The sequence below is a fragment of the Ambystoma mexicanum genome, chromosome 6q, assembly GCF_040938575.1.
Source record: "Ambystoma mexicanum isolate Mex_15411 chromosome 6q, UKY_AmexF1_1, whole genome shotgun sequence".
NCBI lineage: Eukaryota > Metazoa > Chordata > Amphibia > Caudata > Ambystomatidae > Ambystoma > Ambystoma mexicanum.
In genome coordinates, this window is record NC_090937.1 from 1238361129 (window position 1) to 1238375960 (window position 14832).

The following is a 14832-nucleotide window of genomic DNA, read 5'->3' on the forward strand; positions in this document are numbered from 1 at the left end:
TGAAGTTTTTGAATAGTGCAGTTTTTTTTTCTCTCTTTTGTAAGCATTCGAGTGCCTGTGGGAGTGATTGCAGTGTGAAGAAGAAAATATATAGGTTCAACGAGGTTTTGCTTTGTTTGCGATAATGACTAGTTTGTTCAAGAAGAATAACGTTACCGCTGGCGGTGACTGTTCTGATGTTGTTATCCCAGGTTGGACTAAGAGTCCATATGATAAATTGGCTCAGGCATGGGCATGTGGTGCCGGTTTAAGTGAAACTTGGGATCAAGGATTGGGAGATGCCGATCCTACTGATGTAATTGCATGCTTGAAACAAGTTCCAGTAGAACGTGGCAAAGAATGTGTGGCATTAGGTAGGTGAGGTTGGGTTCTTTTGCATGCTTATAGGAAAATACATCAAATGAAGGTGGAAATGAAAAATGAGGTTTTGCGATTAGAGAGAGAGCTAGCTGCAGAACGGCAGACTGCGTTAATGCAGCAGATTCAAATGAAACTGTTTAAAGATAAGGCCGACACATATCAGGCGGTGGCCGAGAGGGCAGGAGTACGAGTAGCTTGGTATAAGTATAGGAAAAGGCGTGGAGGGGTCAACAAAAGAAAGGTGGCAACTGTAATCGCTACCGCTGGTGTAGACTGGGATCAGGACAAGTGGGATGGTGATATTTTTGATTCGCCCAGTCTAGAAAGTAGTTCCGCAGATGAGTCTGACCTCAAACCAGAGGCGAAACAGAAAACAGTGGTGGCGAAGCCTGTTAGAAGATGGCGAGCCAGACCACACCTGCAGAATCCTGCTGGCGGAATGGTGGATTTAACCACGCTGGAGGATTACACACAACAGGAGGTTGGCGAAATGATTACCTATTTGAGGCAAAAATCAGGGGAAGCTTTATTGACATGGATGGTGAGATTGCTAGATGGGGGTGCTGCAGGGTTGTTGGTAGATTCTACTGATTCACTGCGCTTTTTTCCCCTGTCAATTGACACTAATGTACAGTAGGTCTTAAGAGCAGGACCGCCCCCCTGACGCAAATGGTCAAGATACACAGGTGTCTTTGTGGCACCTGGTAGCTCAAGCATGTAACCGTAAATACCCTGTTACCACAGATTGGCCCAGTGAAGAAACAAAGTGGTATACGTTGAGAGAAGCAATTCAAAAAGTCAGACAGCATGCTATGAAAGAGGCAATTCACATAGATGCGCCTGATCACATGGGAGCCGTGCCGCTCTCAGTTTCAACTCGAAACATGGTGATTAGAACTGCGCCACCCGCATATAAAAGTGTCATTATGACTTTGCTCGTAGGTATGACGGGCAAGGCTAGTGATGAGGTAGCAGATGCCATTCGGCAACTTGCAGATTTGGGAGAGTGGGATAAGAGTGATAACAAGCCACGAGAGAGAGAGAGGGGCGTAGTGAGAGAAGAACTGAAGGCAGGCGGCAGGATAGCAGAGACTCCCGCGTGTCCCGAAAAGACATGTTTTTGGCTTTGTTAAAAGATGGTGTGCCACACGAAGAAATTGATGGCATTGAAACCAGAGTAATGTATGAATTATACAAAAGACGAGGACTTGCAGTCAAAGAGTGCTATAAACAGGTTAAGAAACAAGTAGTCACCATGCCACAGGGGGGCACCTCACCTTCTGCTCCCCCTGCGGAAGAACAAGACGAAGGGTCTATGGGGACACCTTCCCCGTACCAGCCGACATACTCTGATTTGAGAAAAGTGGTGAATGCGATGCTAGAGGCGGAGTCGAGTCACACTCATTCAAAGTTTGACTAGGGCTTCGGCCAAGCTCCAGCAGTGTCTGCCCGCATAAAACTGGATAGGCGGCCTCATGTTGATGTTAAGATTTTTTGGGGGCCAGGAAATACACAAAGGCTGTGAGCATTGATAGACACCGGGGCGGAGGCCTCTTTGATTCATGGTAATCCGACACAATTTAAAGGCAAACAGTTTACGATTACAGGTTTAGGGGGAAAGGAGACCCCTGCAGTGCAAACTCGTGGAAATGAAAATAGGCAATTTAAAGAGGCAAAAATGCCAAGTGTTGATTGTCCAGATACCGGAATATATAATTGGTTTTGACATTTTGGAAGGGCTAACCTTGGGACTTGGCAGTAAAAGGTATCAGTTTGGGGTGAGTGCATTGATTTGTATACCCATTACCGTAGGCAAATTGACGATACCCCCAGTGCAAGTGCCAGTGGCAACCAAGCGGGTAGCCATGAAACAATACCGCATTCCTGGGGGGCACAAGGAAATCTCAGACACCATTAAAGAGTACGTGGAGGCGGGTGTATTTCGCCCTATTATCACCTCATGGAACAATCCGCTCTGGCCTATTAAAAAGGGAGATGGGTTGTGGAGGATGTCGGTGGATTACAGGGAGTTGAATAAACATACTCCTCCCTTAGTGCCCGCAGTCCCAGATGCTATTACATTAATTGAAAATGTCCAAAAGTTTGAGGGGACTTGGTATGCAGTGATCGATTTAGCTAATGCATTTTTCTCTGTGCCAATTGCTGATGAGTGTCAAGAACAGTTTGCATTTAGTGGGGAGGACGTCAGTACACTTTCACGAGACTACCCATGGGGTACATGCACAGCCCGACTATCTGTCACCGGCTGGTGGCAGAGCACTTAGACAAGATACCGTGTAAACCTGACATACAAATCTCTCATGACATTGATGATATTTTGATCCAAGGCAAGGATGAACACAGTGTGCAAAGTCAGCTAGATGTCCTAATGGAAGGATTAAAAAATGAAGGGTGGGAGATTAATCCGAGTAAAATTCAAGGTCCAGCTGAAACAGTGATATTTCTAGGGATTCAGTGGCATCATGGGCATCGAGAAATGGTGCCAAAAGCCCGACAGAAAATACTTGAATTCACCACTCCAACGAACAAAAAGCAAGCTCAGCAGTTTATAAGACTGTTTGGCTTTTGGAGACAGCACATTCTGCATTTGGGGCAGATATTGGCCCCCTCTACAAGGTGACATGAAAGAAATATGAGTTTTGGTGGGGGGAAGAGCAGCAAAAAGCCTTTGAGATGGCAAAAGACACGGTGCAGCAGGTGCTTGATTTATGGCCCTTGAAGGAAGGCGAAGTGGAATTAAATGTGTCTGTGCAAGACAATTATGCTAACTGGAGTGTGTGGCAGAAACAAGACAGGAAACGTGTGCCATTAGGGTTTTGGAGTCGTAAGTTCCCCGATGCTGGTAACTCATATACTCCGTTTGAGAAGCAATTGCTGGCATGTTATTGGGCTCTTGTTGATACCGAGCAGATGACGGTGGGTCATGATGTATTTATGAGAACTGAAATACCAATAATGCAGTGGGTACTGAGCTCTCCTAAAACGCATCGTATAGGAAATGCTCAAGAAGCCAGCATAATTAAGTGGAAATAGTATATTCAAGACAGAGCCAAATCAGGAAAGGGTGGAGTAGCAAAACTACATGAGCAAGTAGCCAACATACCTCCCTCAGATTACATACCACCGGAGGTGCCTGAAAAACGTGAGTCTCCCGTGAAATGGGGAGTACCTTACAGCGATTTGACCGTGGAGCAAACAGAGCATGCTTGGTTCACGGATGGTTCAGCTCGATACGTGGGAACTGAGCGGTACTGGAAAGCAGTGTCGTACAATCCCAAAACAAAAAAGATGTTGACGACGACAGGGAAAGGGAAGAGCAGTCAGTTCGCAGAACTTTTTGCGGTTTACCAAGCGTTGAAACAAGAGGCCCCTGGTCAGTGTTATGTGTACACAGATTCATGGTCAGTGGCGAATGGATTGGCAGTGTGGTTCCCAACTTGGCAAAAGAATGGATGGAAGATTCATTCAAAAGAGTTGTGGGGAAAAGGAACTGTGGCAAGATATTGGAGAAATGCTATTACAAAGTGAAGTCACTGTATATCATGTGGACGCGCATTGTGCCACAGATTCATTAGAACGTTGGTTTAATTCTGTTGCAGATGAAGACACCAAGATTTCCTCAGTGGATGCAGAGGCTTGGGAAGATGATATGGAGGGTTTGGCCAAATGGGCCCATCATAAATGTGGGCTCCTTGGAGAAAAGGCTGCTATCAGGTGGACACAAGCTCGAGGCATCAGCCTTCCTTTAGAAGAAGTGAAAACCATTATTTTGCAATGTCCCGTGTACCAACACCAATTACATAGACTGATACCTCAAATTGTTCGAGGCACATTGAGAAGAGGAAAATTACCAGGTCAAATTTGGCAGATTGATTATATCGGTCCTATGCCAATCAGCAGAGTTTGTCAGTATGCATGCACTATTGTGGATACCTACTCGGGATATTTGATGGTTTTGCCGTGCAAACGTGCAACCCAATTGAACACCATCAAGTTGTTAGATCAGATCATATTACATTATGGAGTGCCTTTGAAAATTCAAAGTGACAATGGGTCACATTTCAAAGGCAAATTGATCCAAGAATGTTGTCAGGAAAAGAGCATTGAGTGGATCTATCACGTGCCCTACCATTCAGCTGCGACAGGACTAATTGAACGAATGAATGGGTTACTGAAAGAACAATTGCGCAAATCTGGAGACGGCAGTTTGGCAGGCTGGCGTGATCGTGTGTTTGATGCGGTGCAAGTGTTAAACAATTGGCCTGTATATGCACATGAAACTCCTTTGATGAGACTAATGACTCTTACTTTGCAGGTTCAACCCAATTCAGTCAGAGAAACATTATTATACTGGGAAATTACTCCAGGTTCTTTAGCTCCCTATCGAGCAACTCCAGAGTCAGCAGGGGTAGACTTACATTCCAATAAAAAAATCCAAGAGGAATAGTTGTAATTGAAACAGGGATTGGGGTACAGATTCCCCCAGAGCACATGGGATGGATTGCCCCTAGATCTGGCCTAGCATTGAAGGGAGTTCAAGTGTTGGGAGGGGTAATTGATGCTGATTACCAAGGCGAGATTAAAGTCTTCCTAATGAATAGTGGGGATCAATTGTTATCAATACACAAGTGTGATCGAGCGGCCCAATTGATAGTCATTCCCATTAAATTGTCCATGATTAAGAAAGGGGAGCCGCCTACAGTGTTAACTACCTGTGGGGTTCACGGAGAGAGTGATGTGCAACACTCATATCTCTTTTCTGTGTTTGCTTTGTAGATCCTGGGTCTGGTTGGTGTAACTGTGGCACTAAATGGGCTCCATTTGGGAGAATTAAACAATCTGCTGTTACAACCGAAAAATGTCACATCTGTGCCAGTGATCAAGGGGATACTGATAGTGATGAATAATGTTGTCCCCAAGCAGCCCTATGCCAGTGCCGAAAAGCCCGCCAGACCAAAGACATGGATTCGTGAAATGCGACAAACACATCAGGAGCAAGTGAAAACAACCTTGATGCCAGTCGTGCCAGACGCGATCGTAGGAAGACGAAAACATTCTCCTATGATTACCCAAGAGGAGAATATGTGGATTTATCTGGCACAGCAAATACTGAACATATCACACTTTTGTCTTACTGATGTGCCCAATGCTGAAGCTTTATTGACTACGTGTTTAGTAGTGGTGCCGATTCCTGTTCCGGTTTTAAAGCATATCTTCGGAGTCACACACAACGATTCTTTAGTTCAAGACTCAGATATTAGATAATTTTTTTCAGTTTATGAATACTGTCGGTTCTGCCAAGAGACTGACAGAAAGTGGAGAAATTTGACACTGGTTATTACTTACAATATAACTCAAGGTGATGTGTGTTACATTATGATGTGCAAAGCACAAGAAATTGGCAAATGCCGACAAGTAGAGTTGACCAATCAGTACAATAACACTATGTTCGAGAGGCGACTATGTTCGCGAATGTCACGCAAATGCACCAGTGTTAATAACACTATGTCCTGCAATCATACAGTGATAACTGCTAGTCATTTGAATCATGTGAAACTTCCAACAGGATGGCTCTTTTCATGTGGTAACATTACATATACTTATATTCCAGCTAACATTTCTGGAGGACCATGTGCTTTAACTCGATTAGGACTAATGATGTTTCCTTTACAGACAGCGATAACTTGAGGTAAAAGGTCAACTTTCTAATCTGTAAGGCTATCTCCTGACTGGGATTCACATGTACATTTGTTATCAGAAGCTGAGGTTCTAGCATTAACCCTTTCATTAGTGGGTGTTTGGGGTTTAGCTGCTAGAGGTTACAAATCTTTGATGAAATTAATGTGTTTAGTAGTTAAAAGTCTTAATCATACTTCGCAGGCTTTAGAAGAATTACTCCTTGATAGTCAAGTTATTAGAAAAGCAACTTTGCAAAACAGAGCTGCTGTTGATTACCTATTGCTAAAACATAATTTAGGGTGTAATGCCTTTGAAGGTATGTGTTGTTTCAATTTAAGTGACCACTCACAATCTATTGAAAGTCATATTCAAGGTTTGAGGGATCTCATTTCTCCAGTGTCTCAAGATCGTAATAGAAATTGGTGGGATTGGTTATTTTCATGGATACCTGATATTGGGGGTACACTACGTTACATTTTTGCTTGCATTTTTATTATATTGTCTATTATAATTGCTTGTTGTTGCATTCAATGTATTCCCAATTTAGTCTTAACATTTCGTAGGTTTCAGAGACCGGTTCCTGTGCCACCGGGATTTGGAAGATAAATATCCAAAGGGTGGAATTGTTATGCTTGATTTATACTTGATCCAAAATGGCGCGGGTGAGCAATGCATTCTGGGAGCACTTTGAGCCATGTTGGATATTTACTTCATACCGCAGTGAAACGCTGCACACATTTTGCTGAGTGTTAGATTCACAGTGCTGAGACAAACATGCTTTTCCAAACCTGGTATGCGGTCAAGGCCATTTCTGCTGGGAAAGCTAACGTTGTTATGGCTTGCTACTGTTCTCTGTGGAGCGTGTTTTTAGAGAAGGGAGGCACTGCATTTCTTGGGGGGAGCTCTCGATTGACCCAGCTGGCAACCGACAGCTGTTCCTCAACTGCGCAAGTGCAATTTGAGAATTAACTCCCCTTTGTGGAGTGTGTATATATGCGGAAGCCCGGAGGGGGTTAGGTGAGACTTCCGCCAGAGAAGGACGCTTACGCCTGGCCTTCCTGTGAGCTGTGGTACTCTCGGCCTGGCTGTTCCCGGGGTCCTACAGCCGCTTCTGGACGAGATGAGGAATCCTGTTATGCTCACGGTGATGTATTTCTTTTTTTTTACTTCTTTGCTTCTTCTGTGATCTATGTCCTTTTTATTTTTATGAGTTATTTCTATGTACTTGTAATCTTTGAATAAATAGCCGTAAAGAGCTGACTATCTTCTAAAGAGTGCGTGGCTGTGAGTTATTGTGTCTGTCTGTTTATGGTTTGAAGTATTTGCTCTAAAATTGCATTGGTGATTTATGGTTGTTCCGTGCACTTTTTGGGGAAGAGCAATACAGAGGCAGATGAGGGAAGAGCGGGAGCAAGCAGATATTTAGGAAGTGACAGTGCAAGGTATTGAGGTCCCAGAAGGCCTTTTGCATAATGCACAGGGCTTTTAGTTTATTGTTCGCAGCCACTCTGGGGTATTGCAGACATTTTAGTCCAGCAGAGATACGATCCCTGCCATTCAGGCCAAGGACAAGTTGTGCACTCCTATTACGGATTGCTGAGGGCGCATAGTGGAAGCTGGGAGATTTAAAAAGAGTCTGTGGCAACAGTGCAGCATACAAACCACCACAGCCGTGCAGACACTGACCTTTTGGAAAGTGACTGTAGGTTGCTAAGATACATTTAGTGGTGGCCTTAGGGCCTTCTTTTTACAAGTTATGTTATAGGTGGGTTAGTGGGGAACAGTTTTCGTAGCATTGGCGAAAGGAAAGAATAGAGTTTCTGTTTCGCTAATATAGTGTATGATATGGGTAAATGAAAACGTTGCAAGCACATACGAACAAATTGCCACTTTATGGAAGGAAATGGGAGGAACATAAGTATGCTTTTTAAACATGTAGTGAATGCATAGAGGCAGATATCGTGCGCAGAGGCACTTATAACAGAGTTGTGACCGTACTGCAAAACAACTGTTCATACCTTTATTTTGTGGTTATGGGCGCTTATGTGGATGAATGTGCATGTATAACTCATGAAATGTTTCACTGAACTTTCCACAGAACGTGCTTCCTATAACAGCACACGTGCAGGCTGATTTTGTAACGGTACATATGAAGTCTTGACATTGTAAGATGCTGAAGCCTTGGAGGGCATTGGTGGATGTGTGTGTGTGAGCACTTAGCAATACCTAATAAGGGTGTGATGGGAAGGGGATAGTGGGAAGGGAAGAAGGACTAGTCATGATTTACTGGGGCACAGCCGTTAAGATAGTTTGCACAGCGCACGTGCTATATTCTGCGCTTTTGAACATGCTGGCCAATGGAAATGCGATTGTTGCAATTGTCCAATCGGGTGATTAGAGTGTGCGTCACAGGGAAGGGGGGCCATATTTTGTTTCATTACTGTGTGTAGTGAGGTTGGCAGAGATGGCCAGATGTACATTTCTCATAGTGGGTGTTTGCTTTGTGCTAAATCTGCTCCAGTATGCTGTGGAAAGAGGCTTTTAATGGCAATTTGAATTTGGACAAGTGGAGACTTTGTGGTGTGGTGTCGCTGTCTGTACTTTCGACCATTTGCTTGCAGAATGTCGACGATTGCCTAGTTTAGGTACTGTACACGTTGTGGTAGTGCACTTTGGAGCATTGCTTTTTGGTTCTATAGCGTGTGCAGGTGTGTACCATCAACTCAAAAAGATGCTGAAAAAAGTTCAGCCCATTTTTGCCACTGCGAAGGTGCTTTTCTCATGTATTCCACCAAGTCCACTATATAACTATCCCAATGAATGTGTTAAGCAGCCAGAGGTGGAAGTCATCTTATCAACAGAAGCATGCGTAACTTTTTGCGTGCTACTGGGATGTACTCCTGTGACAATGACAACATTGGTGATCGATATGTGCACCTCCTCAATGGAAATGGCATTTCATTGTCGTCCAGTGACAATGACATTTGGTTTTCCAATCTACAGGCTGCCCTGAGGACGGTATTGTAAGAATGTGAGGTGCAGTGCAACAAATAAAACAATTATAAAAGCCAGAAAAAAGAGTTAATTTTTTAACAGTGAATTGAAAACAGTCCGGTGGGAGTTACATGTGGAGTGTATCATGTGGGTTTGTACATGTATGGTGCAGCTACACTGAAGTGATTTCTTTCGGTTTGTCTGTGTGAGACTTTGGTGATGCTCAATCACAATGATATTATTGTTGTTGACTGTGGAGGGACAAATGAACACCATGTAATATGATTTTCAGTGCCGTTTGTGCTGAGGGAGGCAGTAGGCCAGGTAATGCTTTGGTTTCCGATATCCTGCATAATTGTGTATGCCATTATGCAGACACCCATGTAGGCACATTATTTTTTATTTGGTCCGGAAATGGAGAAAATGCAGTACATTGTGAAGAGGTGTATTTGTGTCTTTTTACAACTTGTGCCATTGTGGTACTGTACAAATGGGAATCTATCATTTCACAGCACAAACAGTTTTCCCCACAAATAGCGTTCCTGTTGATATTACTGCATTTCCGAATTCTACATGCTCTACACACATTGCCTTGCTGCCCTTTTTGGAAGTATAGGAATTATGTTTGTGGTTGCTGTTGCGCACTTGCGCTCTTCAAACCGCACTGCAACATGCTGAACCATCTGTTTCAAGAGCCACACATTTCTACCTGTTTCCACTGCTGTGCTTTCCACAGTATCACAGTTCCTTCCATTTACCATACAATTGTGTGGTGGGTATACAATGCGCGTCGCACAGCCTCCCTATATTGGAAATTACATTGTGACACTCTGAAAAGAGCTTTATATCATAATCAGCGACAATAAATATTGCTAAAGGGACGTTGTTAGGGAGAATTCTCCAGAATGGCTAATTTCCCTTACCCACTGAGTCCCTCAGCAGCTTTGCTGGATTTGTAGGATTTATTTTTTCACCTGGTAAGAGTGTGAGTCTTTTTTCCCCACTCTTACATGTGTTTTGCTGTGTGTGTTTAACATTTTCTTGTGTTCCTAGACTGTGACGCCTCACCTACTCCAGCGGCATCATCTTTTTACTGTGTGTTACACAGCACCTTCAGTGCAGTGACACAGGGTTGTCTTTTGTAGACTTCCCAAACTCAGACTCCTTTTTCTGGGACTGACTACTGTCTCCCAGAGCATGTAAAGTTGCCATTGACTTTATTAGTCTCTTTTAAAACTCACAGACCCAGTACAAACTATTTTACAAAGAGTTCTGGAAAGGGTCAATACTTACGCCTTTTTGTCTGTTTCTTTTAGAACATTGTTTCATTCCCTTTCCATTAGGACTTGGTACCCTATTTTTCCTACTGCGGTTATCTTAAATAGCCCATGTATTGTTTTAGGCTATCTTGGTAGCCTCAAACTTAAACCCGCTTACCATATACATTTTTATATGGTTCTGTTTGGGTTTATTTGCCATTTCATTTTGTAAAAGTCTTTCTTGTGTTTTACTCTGCGCGCCAAACCAGGTTTGGTTCCTTTGTTTGCAGTCCTTTCGCAGGCTTCTGCACAGAAGCCCTCTTTAGGCACCTGTATGTCTGAGGGGGACAGGATGTGAGGGAGGGATTTAGGACTCCCTGCACAGGGTCTACTTGGAGACGCATGTCGCACTCTAATATGATTGGCTGTGGTGAGTGTCCCGGCGGTACAGCCTCCCTGCTGTGTGATTGACATCCAGGCTGTGCGAATGGGGGAAATCTGCATAAAAAGCAGGTCTCTGGGTCTGGAAAGGCAGAGTTGCCACTAGATCGAGAGAGCCAAAGAGAAGCTGACAGAAGAGGACCTCTTCCATGACTGAACCTCCCGGTGAAGCCCTGCTGTGGGTCTGAATCTCCAAACTTTGATGACAGGAAAGATCTGCAAGGAATCTTCTCCCCTTGAGCTGGTGGGAACAACCAGTTCACCAAACTGCTCGCCAGGCCTCCCTTCTCTGATCACATTTGCTGTACAGAGATACAGTGAACCGGATAGCCAGGAGGTACAGACCCTGCTTGCATTTTAAGGAGTGCACATTTTATCTGTTGCTTTGCTCTGCTGCTGGTTTCTTCCCTGGGCAGTGCAGGACCCTCCAGTCTTCCTCCTTCTTGTCAGTCCAACAGTCACTCTTCTTCTGCTTTAAAGGTACTGTGCTAACCCGGTTGTTCTTTTTGTCCAGCCCCAGTGAAAGTGTGTGATATCTTTTGTCAATCCGAGGGCTTGTCCTCCATTCTTTAAAGTAACTTTTCGTCCGACCAACTTCGTTCTGATCTCCTGGCAAAGACTTAACTGCAAACTACTCTGAATTTTGTGTGATCCTCTGCAAAGACTTTGGTCCATTGACTTTGGGCCAGGCCCCTTTAATTTGATTTCCTCACTGTAGTCCCTTTTTCTAGATTGCCCTGCTTACTCACTTGTTGGTGCTGCTCAATTTCTGTCTAAATTTCCCTCCCTTTTAAATTGCTTCAGTGCCATCTTGCTCACTCTTCATTTTGAACTTGTCCAGAATGTATTGGGTGTGGTGTAGTATATTAGTAGTGTGATTTGTCTACTGCTTGATAATAGTGAAATGTTTAATAACTGATGTGTAAATACATATGTATTCTTTTACTCAGAAACCTTGAGTCAGTGTTTGTTTGAATCATAGTAATTGCCGTCCTTTGCATAATTGTTTATACTGCTCACTTTACTCTTGAGATAAGCCTGGCTGCTCAGCCATTGCTACCACTTTACTGTATAGTACAGGCTTGTACCAAAGAGGACTTTATACTGTCACTTGTAGTCCTAATTGTGTTTGGTGTTCCCAAAGGGTACTACATATAATTCTGCCCAACAGCCGTTATGGTGAAGGTGTGGTACTACAAATAAAGCATCATTGTTAAATACACTATGCTTAAGCAACGTTCTGTTTATAGTGCCCTAATAAAAATCTATGAAATTCACTAACAAAAAACGTTGTTAAAGGGACGTTATGGTTAAGTTGCACTAGGAAAAACCTATGAAATTCAATGGAAAAACATTGTTACAGGGACATTATGGTTACAGGTAAAACTGCGAAAACCCCAGAAATTCGCCAGTTATGGTAAGCTAAGCAAACATAAATCGCGCTACCACTGTGCACTGCAAGGACTAACACCCATGACATCAAAGATGAAATCACAAATATTATTGATGACATGACTGATGACATCACATTTGTGGTTCCCTCCTTTTTTGTTCAATGTCATATGTAAACTGGGTGCCTTTCCTCACTGGGAGACTGGAACGAAAAATTGAAAAAGTACTATATTTGTTGACCTTACCCTTCTCATATGGTTTTACAATACTTTCCATAGGGTTCAGGCACATGATATGATACATATACATGGGGGAAGAAGTTAGCCTGAAACACAGCAATCATTTCTGTGCATGAGGATAATCATTTAGGGTATGAACACTTTGTACTGTCCTTGTAGATGCTCATATTTGTATGAATTGTTGTTTCTTTATATTTTGTGTATATTAATACCATTATGTAGTAAGTAAGGGATTCTTAGCTACTGAGTACATGTTTCAAAAGAAAGTATCCATCATTTCACTATCCAACATGGGAGCATTTTGAATAGAGCACCTGTATGATGCATGCTGCAGACAATTCCTACGTTTGTACAAGAGTTGGGTCATGTACTGGAAAGAACTCTGTAATGCAATGTTGTTTATAGAAATGCATTGGTTAGTGAGCTGTTTATCTCATAATAGTTCTTCCAATGATCTCTGATAGTTTTCTTCCATCAGTACAATGCCAATCCCTTGAGTAGGCTTTTCATGAAACTAAATACACAGTCATCAATGCAAATTGTGATGTCATCTTTGATGTCATGGGTGTTAGACCTTGCAGTGCACAGCAGTAGAGTGAGTTGTGGTTGCTTAGCTTACAATAACTATCGAATTTCTGGGGTTTTGCAGTTTTACCTGTAACCACGTATTTCCATTGAATTTCATAGGTTTTTGCTAGTGCAACTTAACCATAACCAACAATGTTTTTTGTTAGTGATATATATATATATATATATATATCTATATATATATTTAGTGAAAAAACTTTGTTAAAGGGACGTTATGGTTAAGTTGCGCTACTAAAAACCTATGAAATTCAGTGAAAAAACTTTGTTAAAGGGACGTTATGGTTCCAAGTAAAGCCGAAAAAACCTTGAAATTCGCCAGTTATGGTAAGCTAAGCAACCATAACTCGCGTCACCACCGTGCACTGCTAAGACTAACACCCACGATATCAAAGATGACATCACAAATGTCATTGATGACATCACTAATGACATCACATGTGTATGTACTTTTCATGAAATATGTGTACAAGGGATTCTTATTATAATGTTGCGAAAAAAGTGTCAAGGATCATTGCAATAAATATCATACCCTAATTAGTGCATTGAATGATGCATTGATATAAACAGCATTTTATTATGGGGTTCTATCTAGTATACTAAGCTACTCATGCAGAAACATAGCATTGTGTGCAGCGTACAAGATGAAGGTATAATATTTGTAATGTTAATATGTTGAATAATGAAATGATAATTGTTTTCTTAATAGATTTTTGTGTACTGTGAAATATGTAATAAGTAGCTAATAAAACCCATGTATTACATAATTGCATTACTATAGACAAAACACTAAGAGACAAGAACACAATATGGGTATATACAGGGAAAGTGAAGTTAGAAAAAAAGCACAAGTAGTAGCAGAAACAATTCATAACCTAACTGATTATTTTCATGCAAATAAATGATTGCTGTTTCAAAGCTGCTATTTACCCTATGTATATGTATCACTTGATGTGATTGGACCCTAAGGAAAGTAGTGTGAGTACAATGTATACAAATATGACCATATACAGGGAAAGTACAGCCATAAAAAAAACAACAGAACTATCAGAAAGTGCTGATAAGTCTATTGATTATCTTTATGCACAAAAAGGATTGCTGTCTTTCAAGCTTGTGTCTTCCCCTATGTATATGTTTCATATGATGTGACTGGACTCTAAGGGAATTACTGTAAGAACCTACTTGAAGGATACGTCTACAAATAAAATAATTTTTTTTGTTTCTGACTGTTACTGAAGAAAACCATGTGGCCTAGATATGTCAGCAAAAGAAAAAAGAGTGAGCCAGACATGTGATGTCATCCGTGATGTCATCAATGACATTTGTGATGTCATCTTTGATATCGTGGGTGTTAGTCTTAGCGGTGCACGGTGGTGGCGCGAGTTATGGTTGCTTAGCTTAACATAACTGGCGAATTTCAAGGTTTTTTCGGTTTTACTTGGAACCATAACGTCCCTTTAACAAAGTTTTTTCACTGAATTTCATAGGTTTTTAGTAGCGCAACTTAACCATAACATCCCTTTAACAAAGTTTTTTCACTGAATTTCAAAGGTTTTTAGTAGCGCAACTTAACCATAACGTCCCTTTAACAAAGTTTTTTCATTGAATTTCAAAGGTTTTTATTAGTGCAACTTAACCATAACGTCCCTTTAGCAAAGTTTTTTCATTGAATTTCATAGGTTTTTATTAGTGCAACTTAACCATAATGTCACTGTAACACAATTTTTTTTACTGCATTTCATAGGTTTTTATTAGTGCAACGTCACCATAACATCCTTTTAAATAGTTGAAGACCACTAGCATCTTAGGTCCTCAAAGTGGGAACCCGAGGTGGTAAAAAAAAGATTTTTCTTCGTCCCGTT